General features: G+C 37.4%; 1 long non-coding RNA gene across 1 annotated transcript; it reads right to left on the reverse strand.

The window, feature by feature from the left end:
• Positions 1–7,779: 7,779 nt before the first annotated feature.
• Positions 7,780–8,593, reverse strand: LOC137027566 (uncharacterized). The gene is made up of 4 exons (XR_010896053.1): positions 8,467–8,593; positions 8,238–8,363; positions 7,912–8,094; positions 7,780–7,812 (listed from the first exon to the last, which is right to left on the reverse strand). It is a non-coding gene; the product is annotated as an uncharacterized lncRNA (long non-coding RNA).
• Positions 8,594–12,326: the final 3,733 nt, after the last annotated feature.

The raw sequence follows: 12,326 nt of genomic DNA on the forward strand, positions 1-12,326 counted from the left end.
ATATAATAAAAACCCGTTCGCGTTTAAAAATTATGACCTTGAATTTCTAGCAGTTTATGTGGATGGGCAACAGTACCCCGCAAAACCTTTGCAACCTGAATATGAAAACGGTTCTGCAGTGCGTGAGTTTTACCAGTTAGCATTGGCTTCTGGAAGACATCTTAAAAACCAGCCTCTGTCTTTTGATAGGGAAGAATTTCTGCATGGGTATACACTGTACGCCTTTAACTTCACACCGGATGAGGAGTGCAGTCAGCATTTGTCACTTATCAAGAGTGGAAATATTAGACTAGAAGCCCGTTTTAGACAACCTCTACCTCGTACTGTTACTTTATTAATTTACTCTGTCTTTGACAGTCTAATTGAAGTTTCAAATCGTCGACAGGTTCTGGTTGATTACTATTAATACATAAAATGAACACTGTACAGCTTACCTCTATCATGGATAAGATTTCGTGCAATCTACATTTTCTTGGGGTTCTTCCATGTGATTATCTGCCAAAATCACCTCTAAGAAAACTACCATCAGCAGTTATTATAAATACAGATATATCGGGGCTTCCAGGTCAGCATTGGCTAGCCATCTACATAAACGATGATGGTGTTGCTTGTTTTTTTGACAGTTTTGGAAACAAACCGGATCATCATCGTTTTCCAGTATTCATCAAAAACTTTTTAACTCGGAATTCTAAAGAGGTCCAACATTCAAATGTCCAAGTCCAAGACTTTTCATCAGACACATGTGGTCAGCACTGTGTGTTCTTCCTGTACCACATGGCAAAAGGGTTTGATTATGATTATGTGTTGAAATTGTATACTCACGATTGTATTAAAAATGACAAAATGGTGTCAGCCTTTGTGAAAAAACTAAAGCAATCCCCATGTAATGAAAATGTTTTCAAATGTGTTCAGTGTGTACAAACAGGTGCAATGTTTATGTCTCATGATTAATTTCTTTTAATAAAAACAAAGCAATTTTAATTTCCTGTATTGTCTCTTTTTTATTATACACATTATTTCAACAATACATTTTAATAATGATAAAACAAAATATACATGTGTACAGAACTCACAGATTAAAAAGTTAACCACTGTCCATGTTCAAGCTTGGGTGATTTGAATACAGATGGTGATGGTGTACTAGGACACACTTTTTGCTGTTTATTCTTCTTAGATGAATTAGTTACAGATGGCGTCGTTTTGCTTTTGAAAGAGTTAATTGCATGTCTGACCTGATGATTTGGTACCACAGAGTATGGTAAATTTAAACCAGCAAAAGCCTCCAGAAACTCATTCCATCCATCCGGTCTCCGTTCATCTGCAATCTTATGTGGAGCTGTGATGTTTTTAATTAAATCAAACATGTGTGAACCGGGGATCGTGCGCCCTTTAAACACAAACTCACCCGTGTCAGTCCATGAAGAAACACTTTTAGCTTTAGACATTTTCTCTAAAATGTATCGAACATTTTTCACACTCCTCTGTGGAACATTGTTTAATATTTCTTCTGAAACATTATCTAAAAAGTCATGAACAGGCTCACTAACTGCCCTGGGTGGGTCTTCTTTTTCAACGTGATCAGGGTGTGGAAAACTTAGTTTAATGTACCAAACTCCTTATCCCCTTGTCTAGCTATTGCTAGAAACCTTTGCAAAACAGCTGTGTACAATTTTGCTTTTTCATCGGGATTTAGATCAGAACTGTACAGGATGCTTTTTATAGAAATGTCTAGGTCATTTTCCACGAGGTCTTGTATAGACTCGCGTGTGTTAGAGGGTTTCAACTTATCCAGCTGATGTTGTGGAACTAAAAACATCTTCTCACCATACTCCATCGCCGGACCTTATTTAGAGCTAACCAAGCTTGTTATGAATGGTATTGCAACACTTAAAAGCGGTAATAGAAAACCTCCTTGTTGATTGATTAACTGTTTTTTCCTTCTAACACCAACCTTCTTATCTGCAACAATTTTGATGTTGGTTTTTCTTCTCTTCAGTCTCTGATATTGCTGTGGTGTAAGTGGAATATTACCATGGAGAACATTAAGAGCTAGTTCACACAATGCAACGATGAGTTCGTCTGATGCTGACTCTAAAATAGCACGCCTTTGTTTGGGTGTTGCTTTTAATAACAACTTTAAAACTGGGAGGTTCCTTAAAAGTCTTGCAGACATTGTAACATCCAAGAGTCTTAGTGTTTTCTTTTCTGAATGTATACAACAGGGTGTTTTGAGAGTAAACTCGTTCTGAGACGATAATGGTCTGGGGTTGCTGCTTTAAAGTCAACCAAAAGGTAGCCAAAAGGAATACTGGTAGCATCTTGATAACATTCCATAAAAAAATTTGCTGTTTCTGGGGTACATCTGGCGTGCTAGCACATTAATTTGGGTATTGTCTCTGGGGTTTTTAAACAACACCAAATAACTTGTATTCAAACTGATGGTTCTACTGGATTTTCCTTTACAAAAGAGGTTCTGGACCATAAAGAGGCAACTTATATGCTTGTGATGCACATAATTAGTGAATAAACGTTCAATCTGTATGTTGTTACATGCATCGTTCATAAGATCATCAATTATTAATAAGTGTGTCTTATTGGGAGGAAAAAGATTAACATCATTCAGGTTCTGGGGGATTCCTTCAATAAATTTAATATCATACAATGCCAACAATTCATCATACAAACCCTGCCAACAGTCAAATATGAAGACTATATTTTCAATCTTTTTAGAAAACACACTTTTAGCATTTTCTAATAACATTTTTACAAAAAACGTTTTTCCAGAGTTAGAAGGTCCACATAAAACACAACTGAATGGAAATTGTAATCTGAAATCAAAACCATCTGTGTCTCGCACACCTTGGTGTCCAAAAACGTTGTCAGTAGCCATATGGTAGTGTGGTAAAGTCAGGTAGCAGAACGCGTTTGTTGTAAACGACTTTGAATTTTTTTGCAAATGTCTTGTTATGTAGTGTGAATCGCTTTTTGTTCCTTACGATACCGTCGGTTTGTGCAAGAATATAATTATCACAACCATCCCCCCTCACATACTGACCAACAAGCTCAATCAGCGAGTCTAATTTGACGATTTGAGAGTTTACAGAATTTAAAGTGATACCTTTGGCTTTCATGCTTGTCTTACCATTAACCGTTTTAAAGCCATAACTTTTTGGACCACTTGAACAAAACTCTACAATGTAATCATCATAATCAAGTTCATTCGTAAAATCACCAAGAAAGGGTCCTAGCGGGGGTTCCCAATCACCATCTTTTGATGTGAACAGAAGACTGTCCGTATCCGTGTAAAGCAACCTGTCACCCAGTTTATCCATAACATCATACAATTCTAACTGGGCATGCGCTGTTGTAAAAGCACCGATAAAGACGTTTACATCACGACTCTGACCACCTTTTCCCTTCAGCATAAGCCCACTGAACTAATGCAACAGAGTCGGATAAAAATGTGAAATACTTAATATCATACCCCCGACCAAAAATGTGTTGGGCAAACTGTTCCGGTTCTGAAATAAATTCTGAATGAGGTAGATTCTGACGTAAATAGAAGCGTCCCCATAAAGAATTCAAAAGGAGCTTGTTTATAGACCGACGTGCAGGATTAATCTCAATCTTGTCCTGATTTAGTCTAATCCCTTCTTTTTCAAAGTATTCTCTGACATAGGTTTCTTTGTCCATCTCTGTCACTACATCTTTTGGGAATCCAGAGCTTTCCTGTTTGAGTTGCAAAAATGTTTTAACATAAACACAAAATAGCGTTTCTGAACTTTGCGAAAAATGCCAAACCTCATGCAGTTTTACTACGACATAACCTTTTTCAACAGCTTTTAAAAGCTCTATGCTGACCCATGTGCCTGTTAAAGCTCTTTCATCATCCGAGTGTTTGCACGGCGTGGTCTGATTCTGTTGTTCAGCACAACTTCGACAAAGAGGAAACATAAGTTTTCCAGAGCTTCTGAATGGTAGTACGGGGTGAAGGAGCTTTCTTGGTGGCACGACGGTTGCCTTTATTATACCGTAATAATCTTCAAGATTTTGAAAATCTTTATGAATTATTAGTGGATGACCTACGGGGTAGCTTTTTCGCGCCTGAACAAACGGATAGAGCGAAGTGAAGTCTAGGTAACACACCCGTTCACCCTCACTGACTTTGTGGTACACCTTGCAAGCGTTTGTTCGCCCTCCATAAAGTGCATTGCGTGGTTTCAACCTCTCTGTGTGTGTGTAAGTGGACATGAAATCCATCACATCAGCATCAGTCTGTTTGGAAAGCATCCAATCACACTCCCAAACAAAATGAATTTGAAGATTATATGCACGTTGCAAAATTTCAAACTTGTCATCAACCTGTCTTCTGAGGCTGCCATAAGGCACTTTTGATAAGGGATTTAAATCGTTCGGGTTATAACAACGTTCACATCCATGAAAAAAACAACCGAGAAATTCGAATGCTTTTTTCACAGTGCCATCATCATAAAACCCATCGACATAATATTTACCAAACGATACCTCACCATGGTTTAGATCATGCTGAATGCCATTGGAGTGTGATTTTTGCAAATATTCTAGCCATTCAATTGAAACATTTGAATATGTTTTGTTTTGATTAGTGTACGCCTTGTCATGTGTCAGCGCTACTGTATCTTTTGGCAGGAAATGGGTCTTATATACAGCCATTGCACAACCTGCTAGAGTGGTGTAATTAAACGGGTCCAGATCTGTGCAGAGGATGAACTCGTTACGATATTTCATACACACTTCTACGCAAGTAAACATCGTTCTTACAGTACATTTCTAGTTCCTTCTTAAAATCAAAAACTGCACCAGAGAGCCCATTGTACCAATCATCAAACTTCAACATCTCCTGTGTTGACATCGTCGAATAACCATAAAAATGTTTTTCTGGGTACGGGCCGATGTAGTCATCATTTTCTGCACGGTTAAACAGATGCGGGAAATATCCCTTCTCACTGTTAGTCAGATTAAAAGCAGCAGGTGTTTTGGCCAAACGCATAGGAATGAATGCATAACTATCGATAAACCTCTGTTTAAATGCGTTGTCATACATTAAAATCAACCGACAGCCCTGCATTATAATTTTAGGAGTGATCCCCATTCTAGTGAAATATTCCAAAAGTATAAAATTATCAAATCCGGACGCATTATGTGCAATCCATGTGAAATTACTATAAAAAGGCTGTCTGAACTTTTTAATGAGACGTTCAACACAATCTGGGCCCTCTGCCACAAATTCCTCACCGTTAAACGTGACTGCACAGACAAAATTTGCAATGTGGGTATTATTTTCATTTCTTGTTTCAAAATCATAAAAAATGTAGCGATCATTTGGTTTCTGTGGTTTGATTGGCTGAATAAAACACTGATGCTCCCCATCGGTAACCAAACTCTCACCACATTGGACACAATGTTCAGCGCCACATCGGTGTGGTTTCGGGTTGGTCCCACTGACGTGATAACGTCTATTACATTGGGGGCAAAATTTGGTGACAGTGCACTGTGCATATTCCTCACCAGGGGCGGGATGTTTGTGCATTTCAAAACAATAATCAGATGTACAGTATCGCAAACAATCGCCACAGTGTTTTATCTTTTTGGGGTGTGTGTGACAATCTGGGTAATTGCACACATCGTAAACAAATCTGCATTTGTGATCTCTGCGACAAGTATACCCTTGGTAACAATACACACATACATATGGCACGCCTAAAAACGCTTTTAGGTTTTTTATCAAATAGTAATGCGAATCATGCAAATATAAAAACACAGTTTTTGGATGCGGGTCGTCCGTCGTTGTATACTTCTCCAACAGTCTTGCATTTGTGCGATGGAAAGTAACAATTTTGATATTCAGCATGCGCTCAAAACATGAAATGTCATTAAAACGTATTTTATGCTGATCTGTGAAACCAGCTGACTTCTGTATAGATGCTGCTACAGCCTCTAACTCTGTGTGTGGTTTCTCTGGGTTTAGAAAATGAGCGAGACAAATTGTAAAACATAGATTATTTGTAATGTTTGTTGGGCAGAATAAATTCATCCTGTTTTTACTGATTACTTGGTTATGCAAAAGGTCACGTATCTTTCGACGAGCACCGCCATTTTTACACATTGCTATCGACACTCTTAAATCCAATGCCTCATCGACAGTTACATCAGAGTTGCTTTGCAATATCTTTTCAAGCTGATTAATAAAGAGATCTGGATCGTAATTATTTTGAGGTGACAAGAGAGCATCAACATCAGATGTCAGGCTGGACCCACGCAAAGTAATATTAATTACCCCCCCATCACCTGCTAATAATCTGGAAAATGAGACAATTTCGGCCAATAGATCATGTAAAAATGTAGTGTAGGCAGATAAATCTGTAGAAGATATCTGCCGCAGATTTATAAGCCTATGAATTTCCAAACCATTGAATCGGGCTCTGGGAATCACTGTGTACTCATGCACGACACCCCCATCTCTCACAAGAGAATCTAGTTCACCCTGCGTAAGGCCCATGTTGGGTGCTGCTGGATCAAATGCTTGGTACTGCGGGGGGGTCGCCCCCCCCACCTATCTGAGGAGAATTAAAAAATTGCTCTATATCAAAATTGGTGTTTGACGAATCATTAGACGCATTGTTGGTCAGAGGAGAATTAAAAAATTGGTCTACATCAAAATTGGTGTTTGACGAATCATTAGACACATTGTTGGTCAGAGGAGAATTAAAAAATTGGTCTACATCAAAATCTGTTTCTTCTTCTTGATTTACCACCGCTGATTGTACAGTGTTTAGCAAATCTACCAAAACTTGTGTACTAGATTTAGGTCTATCCATATTTTCGACTGTTTGAATTAAATAACGCATAGTTTCTGTTGTGCTTTGCTGATGATGTGAATCATTATCACATCTAAATCTCACTGCTGGACTTTGTTCACTATCATCTGACTCCAGTCAACGTTTTGTGGCCATTTTTAACACAAATTATTTAAAATCCACAACCAACTAGCACAAACACACTAAATAATCAACAATAAGCTGGAAAGTGTCAAAACACCAGAACACAAAATAATCCTACAAATGAAACCCTAAAACTACATCGTAAGCATAATACATAAAATATAGCGCAAAATCATAACATAAACATAGCGAACATTTGTAAATCCACATTTGTATTAAATCAATCAGGACTTACCAAAGCGAGGTATAAACTTTTCAACCATTTGCTTCATCAACTACACAGTTAATTCCTGATCAGTTCTTAAGAGCTGTTGTATAGAACCGTGACGTCTTAGTAACGCAATAACTTCTTTCAAACCAGCTCTTTGTCCCTGGAGCTCGGTAGTCACAGTCCGGTTAAAGAGTTCATACTCCTGTCTATCCCTTCGTCTGTGGTCTGACGCAATGTTCTGATTTTTTACCAGCAATTCAACGGATGATTTTAAACTTTTCACTTGTTGACGTAATATCTCATTTTCTGCTCTTCTCTTCTGATGTAATAGTTAATTCTCTTCTCTAAAAGCAGGAAACTGTCCCGACATCACATCCTTACTCTGGCATACACAGGATTGCCCCTCATTCTTGAAGGCCTCTTGGTTGGAAGGTAGTGCATCCGAATCCGAATCCGGTTCTGAACCAGACACATGAGCGACGTTCTCCGAACCACTCTTTACTGTTTGAGACTCAATTGGTAAAGCCTCTGAAAAGTCAGAAATGCTCCATGCATGCAGCATCTCATCATCCCAATTATCTGCATTATCCACCCTTGGGACCCCATTTTCCGGGAACGATTCTGTGGAAAAATAATTTGTATAAGTGTATCGGGATTAATCTAATAACATGAAAAGGAAAAAACATTAGCATATATCTATATTTTTCTGTATATACATACCCCATGATTGTCTTTGACGTTTTTGCTCAGGGGTGTTGGGTATCACACATATTTCATCTGATTCTTCAGAACTATGTACTACTGATCCTGACCCAGGCTCTTTCCTTTTAATACCATGCGTGGTGATATCATCAGCAAATGCAGTGGGTGGTGGTATGGCTCTAACAGCATCCCTTATATGTCCTGGGGGGAATGAAATTCTGTATGAGTGATTTTTTCCGATTTTTAACATATGCATCCCTGCAATATATATATATATATATATATATATATATATATATATATATATATATATATATTATCCACCAATGCATTGACCCACATACCGATCGGATCAGATATTCCAGTATCCTCAGTTGGAGTGTGAATTTGGGCCTTTACTTTCAAATGCTTCCCAACCTTCGTTTCAGAACCGTTGTTTCCAACACTGTTCACAATACTTCTCAAGGATGCTAAAAAAAAAAAAAAAAAAAAAAAAAATGTATTCATATTAGTTCATGTTTTTAACATGATAAAAACGTTATAACAAACAATAAAAGATGAGCTAAAACTTACCAAGCGGAGATTGTTGTTGATTTTGGCTCACATCAGCCCCAGAAACCTGAGGGCCCCGCACTATTGGGCAGGGGAAAATACTTTAAAATCACAATTATAACACACTCCATATACGTTTTTAATATTTATAGAGTTGAAAATTGACATAACAACATCATACCCACACCGTTCAAAGCTAGAAGCTGATCCACAGCCTTGTCATAATGGGAGTTCTGTACGCAGAACGTCATATCACCTAGTGAACAACATATTGATGCCATGAACTACATAAACAATTTATTTATGCATTTTATTTAATTATTTTATTTATGATTAAAACACCAAATCAGAAAAATAGGCCTACCGTTTGAAGGAGGATCCATTTTCAGAAATATGTCCTTAGGGTGAAAATGGAATACTGGAAACCCTTTTGATGACTTTAGAAAATCTAAAGTAAAACCAAGTAAAATCGTAGCAAATGCTCTTTGTGTTAGCCACACAGAAAAACCAGCCTACTAGCCTCCAATGGTCTTTATAGGTAACACAATCAGTGGTGTGAAAACTGGGGGTGTTACGTCTCGGTAGACCCCACCTCCTTACAAACCCCTGAGGAAAAGGATTGAACACCGGAATATTTAAAGAATAAAACTATGTCGGCTTTTCAAAATAAAAAATAAGATATAAACAATAAGGTTGATAACTGTTCATGTAAACAGAAAGATTGATATCTGTTCATGTAAATGAAAAGATGTGATCACATCAAAAGAATGTAGAAAGAAAAAGAGCCCAATAGCATATATATTAACCACTGAAGAATGACAGACAACTGGTATTGTAACGTCTTTATTAAGGCATATATTAACCATTAAAGAATGACAGACAACTGGTATTGTAACGTCTTTATTAAGGCATATGTTAACCATTAAAGAATGACAGACAACTGGTATTGTAATGCCTTTATTAAAGCATGTATTAATCACTTATAAAAGAATACAAAACAACTGGAAATGCATTTGTTAGCAACATGTTAGTAGATTAGAAAGGAAATAACATGTATTAGAAAGAAAGGCAGTCTTACCGTTGAAGGATGTCTTGATCAGAAGCTCAGGACGCAGCAGAGGAGAAGAGTCCAGAACAAAGAGGAGAGGCCTCTATATATAGACATATGAGGGGAATTCCCAAGAAGATGACATCAAGTGGTCAGATAGTCTATAAAAGGCTGGACCATGAAGAGAGCAGGAGGGGCTGCTTCACACCTGAGGCTGTACCTCCGACACCAGAACCAGCTGATGATGCCTCCATCGCTGATATTGCCTTGACTGAAGAACTTTTCAATACTTATACTTTATTTAATTACTTGTATAGAATGTTAGTAGAATATATGTAATGCTAGTAGTATTAATGTAATAAATAAATTAACTTATAACTTTATAACTAAACTCTGCCTCATGTGGCATTAATTTAAGTTGTTGAGCCTGAACAGACCACGGAGAAGTCTTCTGTCTGATTGTAAGTATTTTTAAAATGCTTATAATTTAAGTCAGATTTGACTTTCTTACCTAACCTGAGAATAATAAAAATAAGGTAAAGGTGCTTAGAGACGCATTGTAAAACACCAGGTAAGAAAAACTTCAGAATAAATACAATTACAGCTATAACTATTCCCAGTTAAGTAAAACATAGAAAAAAAATTGCAAACGTGTGAGCTCCATACAGTTACATTTCTGAAGATGTTTTTATGTACCTACCACCAATAGAAGGTAGGTATGATCATCTATGATTGTCTCCTTCTCCCCACAAAAAAAAAACAGTAAAAATCACCAAATAGAGCAGTTTCTTATTATCAGTCAGTCTTTCTCTGAGGCAGTTTGCTTGCTAAACAATGCCAGACTGAATGTAAAATTAATATGATGTTTTGTCATCTTTTTAAGGCAACATCAAAGTGTCACGGATGCACACAGACAAGATGTTAGGATCCAGTTGCAGCATTTATTGGTGAATCCAAAACATAAATCTCAAGAAAGGCAAAGGTCAAACTCCACGTAGTCAGTTCACAAACAAAAGCCAGAAATATAACGTGCATGTAACAAAACAACGAACCACAACCAAGGACAGACACAACTCAGTATAAATAGACAGACACTAATAACATAATACAGTCCAGCTGGGTGCAATGAACATGGATAATGAGTCGGGTGAGTGTGTATGGGAATTGTAGTCCATGTAATGGGTGGAAATGAGAGTCCGGGATGGAGTGCCCTCTAGTGGCTGATAGGGCACTCTCACTGGTGATCGTGACACAAAGTGGAGGCAGCTGTAAAATTTTGAGTCATCCTGGACCATGAAATAAAGAATCTTTGTCTTCTTGGAATGCCACATACAGTTAAAGAGTTTGAAGAAGTGATAAAAGAAACATTTGGGATCTCAGTGGGCCAGGATTTTGATGTCTTTGTTACTTTAAGTTCAACTGATGACCTGAAGGATAGGGACACACTGAATGAAGGTAGTGTATGTTCTACCTGTCATATTGTTTACAAATGTTGACATTCCTGAGCTTATGGTTGTGAATTTTGATCAGATTTTACTTTTTGACAGGAACCATTTGCCTGTGGAGAAAAGGAGAAAGGTGGTCCTGAGATGCCTGATTGAGTGCATGGGGGAGAGACAGGGAGACCTCATCCACCACGTATGTATTGGACTTAAAGCTACTTGTCTATTTTTCTGTATGTATGTATTAATATTGAGATGATATGGGGTTATTACATTTGCTCTTGGAAGATATTTAAACTCTGTTGCTTCATAAACAGTAATATGATGACCAATCAGGCAAGGACAGTTGCATTGTTTTATTGTAATGCATCCTTTGAACCAGGGACGGACTGGGACTAAAAAACGGCCCTGGACATTGACTAGGCCCGGCCCAAAGCAATCAGTGTGCGGAAACTCGACAACAACAACAATAACGCATGAGTGTCACAAGACTTTAATTGAATTTGTGGCTCATGATACTATACCATCCAAATTATAGCAAAAGCACTGATGTTGACTAGATGTTGTGTTAAAAGCATATTATCCTAGATTAACTTGAATACTCATATAGCAGGGGTCTCAAACTCAAATTGTTGCGGGGCCGTTTCTGTGATTGACACCTCCTAGGAGGGCCATATTAACCTTCAAGCGCAAGAAAGCGCAACATTTCAGAAAATTTACTTTCCTTTGCATTATTTCTCATTTACTTCAAATTTCATTAGACCTACTAAAATAATTTTATACCAATACTATAAATATCTTATTTACCATACTAAATGTAAACAGCAGTGTCTCTCTCATTGTTACAGAGTGTAAAATAATTATATAATACTATTACTAACATAATTCTAATAATATAGTAATATAATACTACTAATATAATACTATTAGTTGCAATAGTCTGGTGCAACTTCTCACATCCAACAAGATGCATGAAATAAAAAATTTGTAATTTAGGAACAAAACCAGCAACACTTGTGGTGTGGAGGGGTCAGAAATAAACAAAAAAACTAGAGCTATATATCAACTTTATTGTGCCAAAAAAATAAAAATCTCTCATTGTTACATACATTATTAGTTTTTAACATTTAGTGTATTTCCCTTAATTTATGTTATGTTAATAACATTAAAATCTTGCACTGAACAATACTGTACTGAACAAATACAATCCCTGAATGCATTTGTACACTCTTCTGTTTCTTGACAGACACCTGCAGCGCTTCTGCTCACACAGCTGAGCCACATTTGTCCAAGATGCCGTTTGAGCATCGGTAACGTTTAATGGCTGCATCGGATGCGTTTTGGTGGTTTAAATCGACGCTCGTGACTTAAAGTAGAGTGCTTTTACTGTA

Source organism: Chanodichthys erythropterus, chromosome 10, assembly GCF_024489055.1.
Source record: "Chanodichthys erythropterus isolate Z2021 chromosome 10, ASM2448905v1, whole genome shotgun sequence".
In the NCBI taxonomy this organism is placed as follows: domain Eukaryota; kingdom Metazoa; phylum Chordata; class Actinopteri; order Cypriniformes; family Xenocyprididae; genus Chanodichthys; species Chanodichthys erythropterus.